Source organism: Scyliorhinus torazame, chromosome 14 (genome assembly GCF_047496885.1).
Source record: "Scyliorhinus torazame isolate Kashiwa2021f chromosome 14, sScyTor2.1, whole genome shotgun sequence".
Lineage (NCBI taxonomy): Eukaryota > Metazoa > Chordata > Chondrichthyes > Carcharhiniformes > Scyliorhinidae > Scyliorhinus > Scyliorhinus torazame.
This window is the reverse complement of record NC_092720.1, coordinates 12,034,889-12,048,917: the sequence shown is the minus strand read 5'-3', so window position 1 is coordinate 12,048,917 and position 14,029 is coordinate 12,034,889. Positions and strand designations below refer to the sequence as shown.

Below are 14,029 nucleotides of genomic sequence, written 5' to 3'. Positions count from 1 at the left end.
ACCTGTGTGTGTCTGTCCATCTGTGTGTCTGTCCATCTGTCTGTCCACCTGTGTGTTTCTGTCCATCTGTGTGTGTCTGTCCACCTGTGTGTGTCTGTCCATCTGCGTGTGGTTGTCCACCTGTGTGTGTCACTCCATCTGTGTGTGTGTCTGACCACCTGTCTGTCCACCAGTGCGTGTCTGTCCACCTGTGTGAGTCTGTCCACCTGTCTGTCCATATGTGTGTCTGCCCATCTGCGTGTGTCTGTCCACCTGCGTGTGTCTGTCCTCCTGTGTGTGCCTGTCCGCCTGTGTGTGTCTGTCCGCCTGTGTGTGTCTGTCCGCTGTGTGAGTCTGTCCACCTGTGTGTGTCTGTCCACCTGTGTGTGTCTGCACATGTGTCTGTCCACCTATGTGTGTCTGTCCACCTGTGTGTGTCTGTCCACCTGTGTGTGTCTATCCGCCTGTGTGTGTGTGTCCGCCTGTGTGTGTCTGTCCGTCTATGTGTGTCTGTGCATCTGTGTGTGTCTGTGCATCTGTGTGTGTCTGTCTACTTGTGTGTGGCTGTCCATCTGTGTGTGCCTGTCCATCTGTGTGTGTCTGTCCACCTGTGTGTGTCTGGTCATGTGTGTGTGACTGTCCATCTGTCTGTCCACCTGTGTGTGACTGTCCATCTGTGTGTGTCTGTCCTTCAGACTGTCCACCTGTGTGTGTCTGTCCATCTGTGTGTCTGTCCATCTGTCTGTCGACCTGTGTGTTTCTGTCCACCTGTGTGTGTCTGTCTACCTGTGTGTGTCTGTCCATCTGCGTGTGTCTGTCCACCTGTGTGTGTCTGTCCACCTGTGTGTGTCTGTCCATCTGTGTGTGTCTGTCCATCTGTGTGTGTCTGTCCATCTCTGTGTGTCTGTCCACCTGTGTGTGTCTGTCCATCTGCCTGTCCACCTGTGTGTGTCTGACCACCTGCGTGTGTCTGTCCATCTGTGTGTGTCTGTCCATCTGTGTGTGTCTGTCCATCTGTGTGTGTCTACCCACCTGTCTGTCCACCTGTGTGTGTCTGTCCATCTGTGTGTGTCTGTCCACCTGCGTGTGTCTGTCCATCTGTGTGTGTCTGTACATCTGTGTGTGTCTACCCACCTCTCTGTCCACCTGTGTGTGCCTGTCCACCTGTGTGCCTGTCCATCTGTGTGTGTCTGCCCATCTGTGTGTGTCTACCCACCTCTCTGTCCACCTGTGTGTGCCTGTCCATCTGTGTGTGTCTGTCCACCTGCGTGTGTCTGTCCATCTGTGTGTGTCTGTACATCTGTGTGTGTCTACCCACCTCTCTGTCCACCTGTGTGTGCCTGTCCACCTGTGTGCCTGTCCATCTGTGTGTGTCTGCCCATCTGTGTGTGTCTACCCACCTGTGTGAGTCTGTCCATCTGTGTGTGTCTGCCCACCTGTCTGTCCACCTGTGTGTGTCTGTCCTTCTGTGTGTGTCTGTCCATCTGTCTGTGCACCTGCGTGTGTGTGTCCATCTGTGTGTGTCTGTCCATCTCTGTGTGTCTACCCATCTGTGTGTGTCTACCCACCTGTCTGTCCACCTGTGTGTGCCTGTCCGCCTGTGTGTGTCTGTCCGCCTGTGTGTGTCTGTCCGCCTGTGTGAGTCTGTCCATCTGTGTGTGTCTGCCCACCTGTCTGTCCACCTGTGTGTGTCTGTCCTTCTGTGTGTGTCTGTCCATCTGTCTGTGCACCTGCGTGTGTGTGTCCATCTGTGTGTGTCTGTCCATCTCTGTGTGTCTGTCCACCTGTGTGTGTCTGTCTGCCTGTGTGTGTCTGTCTGCCTGTGTGTGTCTGTCTGCCTGTGTGTGTCTGCCCGCCTTTGTGAGTCTGCCTATCTGTCTGTCCACCTGTGTATGTCTGTCTATCTGTGTGTGTCTGTCCACCTGTGTATGTCTGTCCATCTGTGTGTGCCTGTGCATCTGTGTGTGTCTGTCTACTTGTGTGTGGCTGTCCATCTGTGTGTGTCTGGTCATGTGTGTGTGACTGTCCATCTGTCTGTCCACCTGTGCTTGACTGTCCATCTGTGTGTGTCTGTCCATGAGACTGTCCACCTGTGTGTTTCTGTCCATCAGTGTGTGTCTGTCCACCTGTGTGTGTCTGTCCATCTGCGTGTGTCTGTCCACCTGTGTGTGTCTGTCCACCTGTGTGTGTCTGTCCATCTTTGTGTGTCTGTCCATCTCTGTGTCTGTCCATCTCTGTGTCTGTCCATCTCTGTGTGTCTGTCCACCTGTGTGTGTCTGTCCATCTGTCTGTCCACCTGTGTGTGTCTGACCACCTGTGTGTGTCTGTCCACCTGTGTGTGTCTGTCCATCTGTCTGTCCACCTGTGTGTGTCTGTCCATCTGTGTGTGTCTGTCCACCTGTGTGTGTCTGTCCATCTCTGTGTGTCTGTCCATCTGTGTGTGTCTGTCCACCTGTGTGTGTCCATCTCTGTGTGTCTGTCCACCTGTGTGTGTCTGTCCATCTGTCTGTCCACCTGTGTGTGTCTGACCACCTGTGTGTGTCTGTCCACCTGTGTGTGTCTGTCCATCTGTCTGTCCACCTGTGTGTGTCTGTCCATCTGTGTGTGTCTGTCCATCTGTGTGTGTCTACCCACCTGTCTGTCCACCTGTGTGTGTCTGTCCACCTGTGTGTGTCTGTCCATCTGTGTGTGTCTGTCCACCTGCGTGTGTCTGTCCATCTGTGTGTGCCTGTACATCTGTGTGTGTCTACCCACCTCTCTGTCCACCTGTGTGTGTCTGTCCACCTGTGTGTGCCTGTCCATCTGTGTGTGTCTGTCCATCTGTGTGTGTCTACCCACCTGTCTGTCCACCTCTGTGTGTCTGTCCACCTGCGTGTGTCTGTCCACCTGCGTGTGTCTGTCCACCTGCGTGTGTCTGTCCACCTGCGTGTGTCTGTCCATCTGCGTGTGTCTGTCCATCTGCGTGTGCCTGTCCATCTGTGTGTGTCTGTCCACCTGTGTGTGTCTGTCCATCTGTGTGTGTCTACCCACCTGTCTGTCCACCTGTGTGTGTCTGTCCATCTGCCTGTGTCTGTCCATCTGCGTGTGTCTGTCCATCTGTGTGTGTCTGTCCATCTGTGTGTGTCTGTCCATCTGTGTGTGTCTGTCCATCTGTCTGTCCACCTGTGTGTGTCTGTCCATCTATGTATGTCTCTCCACCTGTGTGTGTCTGTCCGCCTGTGTGTGTCTGTCCGCCTGTGTGTTGCTGTCAGCCTGTGTGTGTTTCTGTCCATCTGTGGTTATCTGTCCATCTGTGTGTGTCTGTCCACCTGTCTATGTCTGTCCGCCTGTGTGTGTCTGTCTATCTGTGTGTGTCTGTCCACGTGTGTGTCTGACTATCAGTGTGTGTCTGTCCATCTGTCTGTCCACCTGTGTCTGTCCACCTGTGTCTGTCCGTCCATTTGTGTGCGTCTGTCCATCTGCGTGTGTCTGTCCACCTGTGTGCGTCTGTCCATCTGTGTGCGTCTGTCCTTCTGTGTGTGTCTGTCCACCTGTGTGTGTCTGTACATCTGTGTGTGTCTGTCCATCTGTGTGTGCCTGTCCACCTGTCTGTCCATCTGTGTGCGTCAGTCCACCTGTGTGCATCTGTCCATCTGTGTATGTCTGTCCACCTGTGTGTGTCTGTTCATCTATGTGTGTCTGTTCATCTGTCCAGCTGTGTGTGTCTGTCCAGCTGTGTGTATGTGCCCAACTGTGTGTGTCTGTCCATCTGTCTGTCCACTTGTGTGTGTCTGTCCGCCTGTGTGTTTCTGTCCGCCTGTGTGTGTGTGTCTGTCTGTGTGTGTGTGTCTATCTGTGAGTGTCTGTCTATCTGTTTGTGTCTGTCCACCTGTTTGTGTCTGTCCATCTGTGTGTGTCAGTCCATCTGTCTGTCCATCTGTGTGTGTGTCTGTCCATCTGTGTGTGTCTGTCCACCTGTGTGTGTCTCTCCACCTGTGTGTGTCTGTCCATCTGTGTGTGTCTGCCCGTCTGTGTGTGTCTATCCACCTGTCTATGTCTTTCCGCCTGTGTGTCTGTCTATCTGTCTGTCCACCTGTGTATGTCTGTCCACCTGTTTGTGTCTGTCCACCTGTGTGTGTCTGTCCACATGTGTGTCTGATCAACAGTGTGTGTCTGTCCATCTGTCTGTCCACCTGTGTCTGTCCGTCCATCTGTGTGCGTCTGTCCACCTGTGTGTGTCTGCACATGTGTCTCTCCACCTATGTGTGTCTGTCCACCTGTGTGTGTCTGTCCACCTGTGTGTGGCTGTCCGCCTGTGTGTGTCTGCCTGCCTGTGTGTGTCTGTCTGCCTGTGTGTGTCTCTCTGCCTGTGTGTGTCTGTCCGCCTTTGTGAGTCTGCCTATCTATCTGTCCACCTGTGTATGTCTGTCTATCTGTGTGTGTCTGTCCACCTGTGTATGTCTGTCCATCTGTGTGTGCCTGTGCATCTGTGTGTGTCTGTGCATCTGTGTGTGTCTGTGCATCTGTGTGTGTCTGTCAATGTGTGTGGCTGTCCATCTGTGTGTGCCTGTCCACCTGTGTGTGTCTGTCCACCTATGTGTGTCTGTCCACCTGTGTGTGACTGTCCATCTGTGTGTGTCTGTCCATCAGACAGTCCACCTGTGTGTGTCTGTCCATCTGTGTGTCTGTCCATCTGTCTGTCCACCTGTGTGTTTCTGTCCATCTGTGTGTGTCTGTCCACCTGTGTGTGTCTGTCCATCTGCGTGTGGTTGTCCACCTGTGTGTGTCACTCCATCTGTGTGTGTGTCTGACCACCTGTCTGTCCACCAGTGCGTGTCTGTCCACCTGTGTGAGTCTGTCCACCTGTCTGTCCATATGTGTGTCTGCCCATCTGCGTGTGTCTGTCCACCTGCGTGTGTCTGTCCTCCTGTGTGTGCCTGTCCGCCTGTGTGTGTCTGTCCGCCTGTGTGTGTCTGTCCGCTGTGTGAGTCTGTCCACCTGTGTGTGTCTGTCCACCTGTGTGTGTCTGCACATGTGTCTGTCCACCTATGTGTGTCTGTCCACCTGTGTGTGTCTGTCCACCTGTGTGTGTCTATCCGCCTGTGTGTGTGTGTCCGCCTGTGTGTGTCTGTCCGTCTATGTGTGTCTGTGCATCTGTGTGTGTCTGTGCATCTGTGTGTGTCTGTCTACTTGTGTGTGGCTGTCCATCTGTGTGTGCCTGTCCATCTGTGTGTGTCTGTCCACCTGTGTGTGTCTGGTCATGTGTGTGTGACTGTCCATCTGTCTGTCCACCTGTGTGTGACTGTCCATCTGTGTGTGTCTGTCCTTCAGACTGTCCACCTGTGTGTGTCTGTCCATCTGTGTGTCTGTCCATCTGTCTGTCGACCTGTGTGTTTCTGTCCACCTGTGTGTGTCTGTCTACCTGTGTGTGTCTGTCCATCTGCGTGTGTCTGTCCACCTGTGTGTGTCTGTCCACCTGTGTGTGTCTGTCCATCTGTGTGTGTCTGTCCATCTGTGTGTGTCTGTCCATCTCTGTGTGTCTGTCCACCTGTGTGTGTCTGTCCATCTGCCTGTCCACCTGTGTGTGTCTGACCACCTGCGTGTGTCTGTCCATCTGTGTGTGTCTGTCCATCTGTGTGTGTCTGTCCATCTGTGTGTGTCTACCCACCTGTCTGTCCACCTGTGTGTGTCTGTCCATCTGTGTGTGTCTGTCCACCTGCGTGTGTCTGTCCATCTGTGTGTGTCTGTACATCTGTGTGTGTCTACCCACCTCTCTGTCCACCTGTGTGTGCCTGTCCACCTGTGTGCCTGTCCATCTGTGTGTGTCTGCCCATCTGTGTGTGTCTACCCACCTCTCTGTCCACCTGTGTGTGCCTGTCCATCTGTGTGTGTCTGTCCACCTGCGTGTGTCTGTCCATCTGTGTGTGTCTGTACATCTGTGTGTGTCTACCCACCTCTCTGTCCACCTGTGTGTGCCTGTCCACCTGTGTGCCTGTCCATCTGTGTGTGTCTGCCCATCTGTGTGTGTCTACCCACCTGTGTGAGTCTGTCCATCTGTGTGTGTCTGCCCACCTGTCTGTCCACCTGTGTGTGTCTGTCCTTCTGTGTGTGTCTGTCCATCTGTCTGTGCACCTGCGTGTGTGTGTCCATCTGTGTGTGTCTGTCCATCTCTGTGTGTCTACCCATCTGTGTGTGTCTACCCACCTGTCTGTCCACCTGTGTGTGCCTGTCCGCCTGTGTGTGTCTGTCCGCCTGTGTGTGTCTGTCCGCCTGTGTGAGTCTGTCCATCTGTGTGTGTCTGCCCACCTGTCTGTCCACCTGTGTGTGTCTGTCCTTCTGTGTGTGTCTGTCCATCTGTCTGTGCACCTGCGTGTGTGTGTCCATCTGTGTGTGTCTGTCCATCTCTGTGTGTCTGTCCACCTGTGTGTGTCTGTCTGCCTGTGTGTGTCTGTCTGCCTGTGTGTGTCTGTCTGCCTGTGTGTGTCTGCCCGCCTTTGTGAGTCTGCCTATCTGTCTGTCCACCTGTGTATGTCTGTCTATCTGTGTGTGTCTGTCCACCTGTGTATGTCTGTCCATCTGTGTGTGCCTGTGCATCTGTGTGTGTCTGTCTACTTGTGTGTGGCTGTCCATCTGTGTGTGTCTGGTCATGTGTGTGTGACTGTCCATCTGTCTGTCCACCTGTGCTTGACTGTCCATCTGTGTGTGTCTGTCCATGAGACTGTCCACCTGTGTGTTTCTGTCCATCAGTGTGTGTCTGTCCACCTGTGTGTGTCTGTCCATCTGCGTGTGTCTGTCCACCTGTGTGTGTCTGTCCACCTGTGTGTGTCTGTCCATCTTTGTGTGTCTGTCCATCTCTGTGTCTGTCCATCTCTGTGTCTGTCCATCTCTGTGTGTCTGTCCACCTGTGTGTGTCTGTCCATCTGTCTGTCCACCTGTGTGTGTCTGACCACCTGTGTGTGTCTGTCCACCTGTGTGTGTCTGTCCATCTGTCTGTCCACCTGTGTGTGTCTGTCCATCTGTGTGTGTCTGTCCACCTGTGTGTGTCTGTCCATCTCTGTGTGTCTGTCCATCTGTGTGTGTCTGTCCACCTGTGTGTGTCCATCTCTGTGTGTCTGTCCACCTGTGTGTGTCTGTCCATCTGTCTGTCCACCTGTGTGTGTCTGACCACCTGTGTGTGTCTGTCCACCTGTGTGTGTCTGTCCATCTGTCTGTCCACCTGTGTGTGTCTGTCCATCTGTGTGTGTCTGTCCATCTGTGTGTGTCTACCCACCTGTCTGTCCACCTGTGTGTGTCTGTCCACCTGTGTGTGTCTGTCCATCTGTGTGTGTCTGTCCACCTGCGTGTGTCTGTCCATCTGTGTGTGCCTGTACATCTGTGTGTGTCTACCCACCTCTCTGTCCACCTGTGTGTGTCTGTCCACCTGTGTGTGCCTGTCCATCTGTGTGTGTCTGTCCATCTGTGTGTGTCTACCCACCTGTCTGTCCACCTCTGTGTGTCTGTCCACCTGCGTGTGTCTGTCCACCTGCGTGTGTCTGTCCACCTGCGTGTGTCTGTCCACCTGCGTGTGTCTGTCCATCTGCGTGTGTCTGTCCATCTGCGTGTGCCTGTCCATCTGTGTGTGTCTGTCCACCTGTGTGTGTCTGTCCATCTGTGTGTGTCTACCCACCTGTCTGTCCACCTGTGTGTGTCTGTCCATCTGCCTGTGTCTGTCCATCTGCGTGTGTCTGTCCATCTGTGTGTGTCTGTCCATCTGTGTGTGTCTGTCCATCTGTGTGTGTCTGTCCATCTGTCTGTCCACCTGTGTGTGTCTGTCCATCTATGTATGTCTCTCCACCTGTGTGTGTCTGTCCGCCTGTGTGTGTCTGTCCGCCTGTGTGTTGCTGTCAGCCTGTGTGTGTTTCTGTCCATCTGTGGTTATCTGTCCATCTGTGTGTGTCTGTCCACCTGTCTATGTCTGTCCGCCTGTGTGTGTCTGTCTATCTGTGTGTGTCTGTCCACGTGTGTGTCTGACTATCAGTGTGTGTCTGTCCATCTGTCTGTCCACCTGTGTCTGTCCACCTGTGTCTGTCCGTCCATTTGTGTGCGTCTGTCCATCTGCGTGTGTCTGTCCACCTGTGTGCGTCTGTCCATCTGTGTGCGTCTGTCCTTCTGTGTGTGTCTGTCCACCTGTGTGTGTCTGTACATCTGTGTGTGTCTGTCCATCTGTGTGTGCCTGTCCACCTGTCTGTCCATCTGTGTGCGTCAGTCCACCTGTGTGCATCTGTCCATCTGTGTATGTCTGTCCACCTGTGTGTGTCTGTTCATCTATGTGTGTCTGTTCATCTGTCCAGCTGTGTGTGTCTGTCCAGCTGTGTGTATGTGCCCAACTGTGTGTGTCTGTCCATCTGTCTGTCCACTTGTGTGTGTCTGTCCGCCTGTGTGTTTCTGTCCGCCTGTGTGTGTGTGTCTGTCTGTGTGTGTGTGTCTATCTGTGAGTGTCTGTCTATCTGTTTGTGTCTGTCCACCTGTTTGTGTCTGTCCATCTGTGTGTGTCAGTCCATCTGTCTGTCCATCTGTGTGTGTGTCTGTCCATCTGTGTGTGTCTGTCCACCTGTGTGTGTCTCTCCACCTGTGTGTGTCTGTCCATCTGTGTGTGTCTGCCCGTCTGTGTGTGTCTATCCACCTGTCTATGTCTTTCCGCCTGTGTGTCTGTCTATCTGTCTGTCCACCTGTGTATGTCTGTCCACCTGTTTGTGTCTGTCCACCTGTGTGTGTCTGTCCACATGTGTGTCTGATCAACAGTGTGTGTCTGTCCATCTGTCTGTCCACCTGTGTCTGTCCGTCCATCTGTGTGCGTCTGTCCACCTGTGTGCGTCTGTCCATCTGTGTGCGTCTGTCCACCTGTGTGCGTCTGTCCACCTGTGTGTGTCTGTCCATCTGTGTGCGTCTGTCCACCTGTGTGCGTCTGTCCATCTGTGTGCGTCTGTCCACCTGTGTGCGTCTGTCCACCTGTGTGTGTCTGTTCATCTGTGTGTCTGTTCATCTGTCTGTCCAGCTGTGTGTCTGTCCAGCTGTGTGTATGTGTCCAACTGTGTGTGCCTGTCCATCTGTCTGTCCACTTGTGTGTCTGTCCACCTGTGTGTTTCTGTCCGCCTGTGTGTGTGTGTCTGTCTGTGTGTGTGTCTATCTGTGAGTGTCTGTCTATCTGTTTGTGTCTGTCCATCTGTGTGTGTCAGTCCAGCTGTCTGTCCATCTGTGTGTGTCTGTCCACCTGTGTGTGTCTCTCCACCTGTCTGTGTCTCTCCACCTGTGTGTGTCTCTCCACCTGTGTGTGTGTCTGTCCATCTGTGTGTGTCTGTCCACCTGTATGTGTCTCTCCACCTGTGTGTGTCTCTCCACCTGTGTGTGTCTCTCCCCCTGTGTGTGTCTTTCCACCTGTGTGTGTCTGTCCAGGGCAGCACGGTAGCATTGTGGATAGCACAAATGCTTCACAGCTCCAGTGTCCCAGGTTCGATTCCAGCTTGGGTCACTGTCTGTGCGGAGTCTGCACATCCTCCCCGTGTGTGCGTGGGTTTCCTCCGGGTGCTCCGGTTTCCTCCCACAGTCCAAAGATGTGCAGGTTAGGTGGATTGGCCATGCTAAATTGCCCATAGTGTCCAAAATTGCCCTTAGTGTAGGGTGGGGTTACTGGGTTATGGGGATAGGGTGGAGGTGTGGACCTTGGGTAGGGTGCTCTTTCCAAGAGCCGGTGCAGACCCGATGGGCCGAATGGCCTCCTTCTGCACTGTAAATTCTATGATAATCTGTGTGTGTCTGTCCACCTGTGTGTGTCTGTCCTTCTGTGTGTTTGTCCACCTGTGTGTGTTTGTCCATCTGTGTGTGTCTGTCCATCTGCGTGTGTCTGTCCACCTGTGTGTGTCTGTCCATCTGTCTGTCCACCTGTGTGTGTCTGTCCTTAAAACAATGTGTAGACAGTCCAACTAGAGAAGAGCTGTACTGGACCTGGTATTGGGGAATGAGCCCGGCCAGTGGTAGAAGTTTCAGTAGGGGAGCATTTCGGGAACAGTGACCACAATTCAGTAAGTTTTAAAGGGGAGGTCGTGTCTTACTAACTTGATAGAGCTTTTCGAGGAGGTCACAAAGATGATTGATGCAGGTAGGGCAGTGGATGTTGTCTATATGGACTTCAGTAAGGCCTTTGACAAGGTCCCTCATGGTAGACTAGTACAAAAGGCAAAGTCACACGGGATCAGGGGTGAGCTGGCAAGGTGGATACAGAACTGGCTAGGTCATAGAAGGCAGAGAGTAGCAATGGAAGGATGCTTTTCTAATTGAGGGCTGTGACCAGTGGTGTTCCGCAGGGATCAGTGCTGGGACCTTTGCTGTTTCTAGTATATATAAATGAATTGGAGGAAAATGTAACTGGTCTGATTAGTAAGTTTGCAGATGACACAAAGGTTGGTGGAATTGCGGATAGCGATGAGGACTGTCAGAGGATACAGCAGGATTTAGATTGTTTGGAGACTTGTGAGGTAATGCATTTTGGAAGGTCTAATGCAGGTAGGGAATATACAGTGAATGGTAGAACCCTCAAGAGTATTAAAAGTCAGAGAGATCTAGGTGTACAGGTCCTCAGGTCACTGAAAGGGGCAACACAGGTGGAGAAGGTAGTCAAGAAGGCATACAGCATGCTTGCCTTCATTGGCCGGGGCATTGAGTATAAGAATTGGCAAGTCATGTTGCAGCTGTATAGAACCTTAGTTAGGCCACACTTGGAGTATAGTGTTCAAATCTGGTCGCCACACTACCAGAAGAATGTGGAGGCTTTAGAGAGGGTGCAGAAGAGATTTACCAGAATGTTGCCTGGTATGGAGGGCATAAGCTATGAGGAGCGGTTGAATAAACTCGGTTTGTTCTCACTGGAACGATGGAGGTTGAGGGGAGACCTGATAGAGGTCTACAAAATTATGAGGGGCATAGACAGAGTGGATAGTCAGAGGCATTTCCCCAAGGTAGAGGGGTCAATTACTAGGGGGCATAGGTTTAAGGTGCGAGGGATAAGGTTTAGAGTAGATGTACAAGGTACGTTTTTTTACACAGAGGGTAGTGGGTGCCTGGAACTCGCTGCCGGAGGAGGTGGTGGAAGCACGGACGATAGTGACGTTTAAGGGGCATCTTGACAAATACATGAATAGGATTCCATTCCATTCCATTCACCTGAGGAAGGGGCAGCGCTCCGAAAGCTAGTGACATCGAAACAAACCTGTTGGACTTTAACCTGGTGTTGTAAGACTTCGTAATGAATAGGATGGGAATAGAGGGCTACGGACCCAGGAAGTGTAGAAGATTGTAGTTTAGTCGGGCAGCATGGTCGGCACGGGCTTGGAGGGCCGTAGGGCCTGTTCCTGGGCTGTACTTTTCTTTGTTCTTTGTTCATATCTGTGTGTCTGTCCATCTGTGTGTCTGTCCACCTCTGTGTGTCTGTCCATCTGTGTGTCTGTCCACCTGTATGTCTGTCCAACTGTGTGTCTGTCCACCTGTGTGTTTGTCCACCTGTGTGTGACTGTCCACCTGTGTGTGTCTGTCCATCTCTGTGTGTCTGTCCATCTGTGTGTGTCTGTCCACCTGTGTGTGTCTGTCCATCTGTGTGTGTCTGTCCACCTGTGTGTGTCTGTCCATCTCTGTGTGTCTGTCCATCTCTGTGTGTCTGTCCATCTCTGTGTGTCTGTCCATCTCTGTGTGTCTGTCCACCTGTGTGTGTCTGTCCATCTGTGTGTGTCTGTCCACCTGTGTGTGTCTGTCCATCTCTGTGTGTCTGTCCATCTCTGTGTGTCTGTCCACCTGTGTGTGTCTGTCCACCTGTGTGTGTCTGTCCATCTATGTGCGCCTGTCCATCTGTGTGCGCCTGTCCATCTGTGTGTGTCTGTCCATCTGTGTGTGTCTACCCACCTGTCTGTCCACCTGTGTGTGTCTGTCCATCTGTGTGTGTCTGTCCATCTGTGTGTGTCTACCCACCTGTCTGTCCACCTGTGTGTGTCTGTCCATCTATGTGCGCCTGTCCATCTGTGTGCGCCTGTCCATCTGTGTGTGTCTGTCCATCTGTGTGTGTCTACCCACCTGTCTGTCCACCTGTGTGTGTCTGTCCATCTATGTGCCCCTGTCCATCTGTGTGCGCCTGTCCATCTGTGTGTGTCTGTCCATCTGTGTGTGTCTACCCACCTGTCTGTCCACCTGCGTGTGTCTGTCCACCTGCGTGTGTCTGTCCACCTGCGTGTGTCTGTCCACCTGCGTGTGTCTGTCCATCTGCGTGTGTCTGTCCATCTGTCTGTCCACCTGCGTGTGTCTGTCCATCTGCGTGTGTCTGTCCATCTGCGTGTGTCTGTCCATCTGTGTGCGTCTGTCCACCTGTCTGTCCATCTGTGTGCGTCTCTCCGCCTGTGTGCGTCTGTACATCTGTGTATGTCTGTCCACCTGTGTGTGTCTGTTCATCTGTGTGTGTCTGTTTCTCTGTCTGTCCAGCTGTGTGTGTCTGTCCACCTGTGTGTGTCTGTCCGCCTTTGTGTGTGTGTCTGTCTGTGTGTGTGTGTCTATCTGTGAGTGTCTGTCTATCTGTTTGTGTCTGTCTGTGAGTGTCTGTCTATCTGTGAGTGTCTGTCCATCTGTGTGTGTCTGTCCATCTGTGTGTGTCTGTCCACCTGTGTGTGTCTCTCCACCTGTGTGTGTCTTTCCACCTGTGTGTGTCTGTCCAGGGCAGCACGGTAGCATTGTGGATAGCACAAATGCTTCACAGCTCCAGTGTCCCAGGTTCGATTCCGGCTTGGGTCACTGTCTGTGCGGAGTCTGCACATCCTCCCAGTGTTTGCGTGGGTTTCCTCCGGGTGCTCCGGTTTCCTCCCACAGTCCAAAGATGTGCGGGTTAGGTGGATTGGCCATGCTAAATTGCCCATAGTGTCCAAAATTGCCCTCAGTGTAGGGTGGGGTTACTGGGTTATGGGGATAGGGTGGAGGTGTGGACCTTGGGTAGGGTGCTCTTTCCAAGAGCCGGTGCAGACTCGATGGGCCGAATGGCCTCCTTCTGCACTGTAAATTCTATGATAATCTGTGTGTGTCTGTCCACCTGTGTGTGTCTGTCCTTCTGTGTGTCTGTCCATCTGTGTGTGTTTGTCCATCTGTGTGTGTCTGTCCATCTGCGTGTGTCTGTCCATCTGCGTGTGTCTGTCCATCTGTCTGTCCACCTGTGTGTGTCTGTCCATCTGTGTGTGTCTGTCCATCTGTGTGTGTTTGTCCATCTGTGTGTGTTTGTCCATCTGTGTGTGTCTGTCCATCTGCGTGTGTCTGTCCACCTGTGTGTGTCTGTCCATCTGTCTGTCCACCTGTGTGTGTCTGTCCATCTGTGTGTGTCTGTCCATCTGTGTGTGTCTGTCTATCTGTGTGTGTCTGTCCACCTGTGTGTGTCTGTCCATCTGTCTGTCCACCTGTGTGTGTCTGTCCATCTGTGTGTCTGTCCACCTGCGTGTGTCTGTCCATCTGTCTGTCCACCTGTGTGTGTCTGTCCATCTGTGTGTGTCTGTCCATCTGTGTGTGTCTGTCTATCTGTGTGTGTCTGTCCACCTGTGTGTGTCTGTCCATCTGTCTGTCCACCTGTGTGTGTCTGTCCATCTGTGTGTGTCTGTCCACCTGTGTGTGTCTGTCCATCTGTGTGTGTCTGTCCATCTGTGTGTGTCTGTCCATCTGTGTGTCTGTCCATCTGTGTGTGTCTGTCTACCTGTGTGTGTCTGTCTACCTGTGTGTGTCTGTCCATCTGTGTGTGTCTGTCCACCTGTGTGTGTCTATCCATCTGTCTGTCCACCTGTGTGTGTCTGTCCACCTGTGTGTGTCTGTCCATCTGTGTGTGTCTGTCCACCTGTGTGTGTCTGTCCACCTGTGTGTGTCTGTCCATCTGTGTGTGTCTGTCCACCTGTGTGTGTCTGTCCATCTGTCTGTCCACCTGTGTGTGTCTGTCCATCTGTGTGTCTGTCCACCTGCGTGTGTCTGTCCATCTGTCTGTCCACCTGTGTGTGTCTGTCCATCTGTGTGTGTCTGTCCATCTGTG

General features: G+C 52.7%; 1 protein-coding gene across 2 annotated transcripts in view; it reads left to right on the top strand.

Moving 5' to 3' along the window:
• LOC140389521 (fibroblast growth factor 12) overlaps nucleotides 1-14,029 on the top strand; it is a 712,332-nt gene that overhangs the window by 396,325 nt on the left and 301,978 nt on the right. The window lies entirely within an intron of this gene.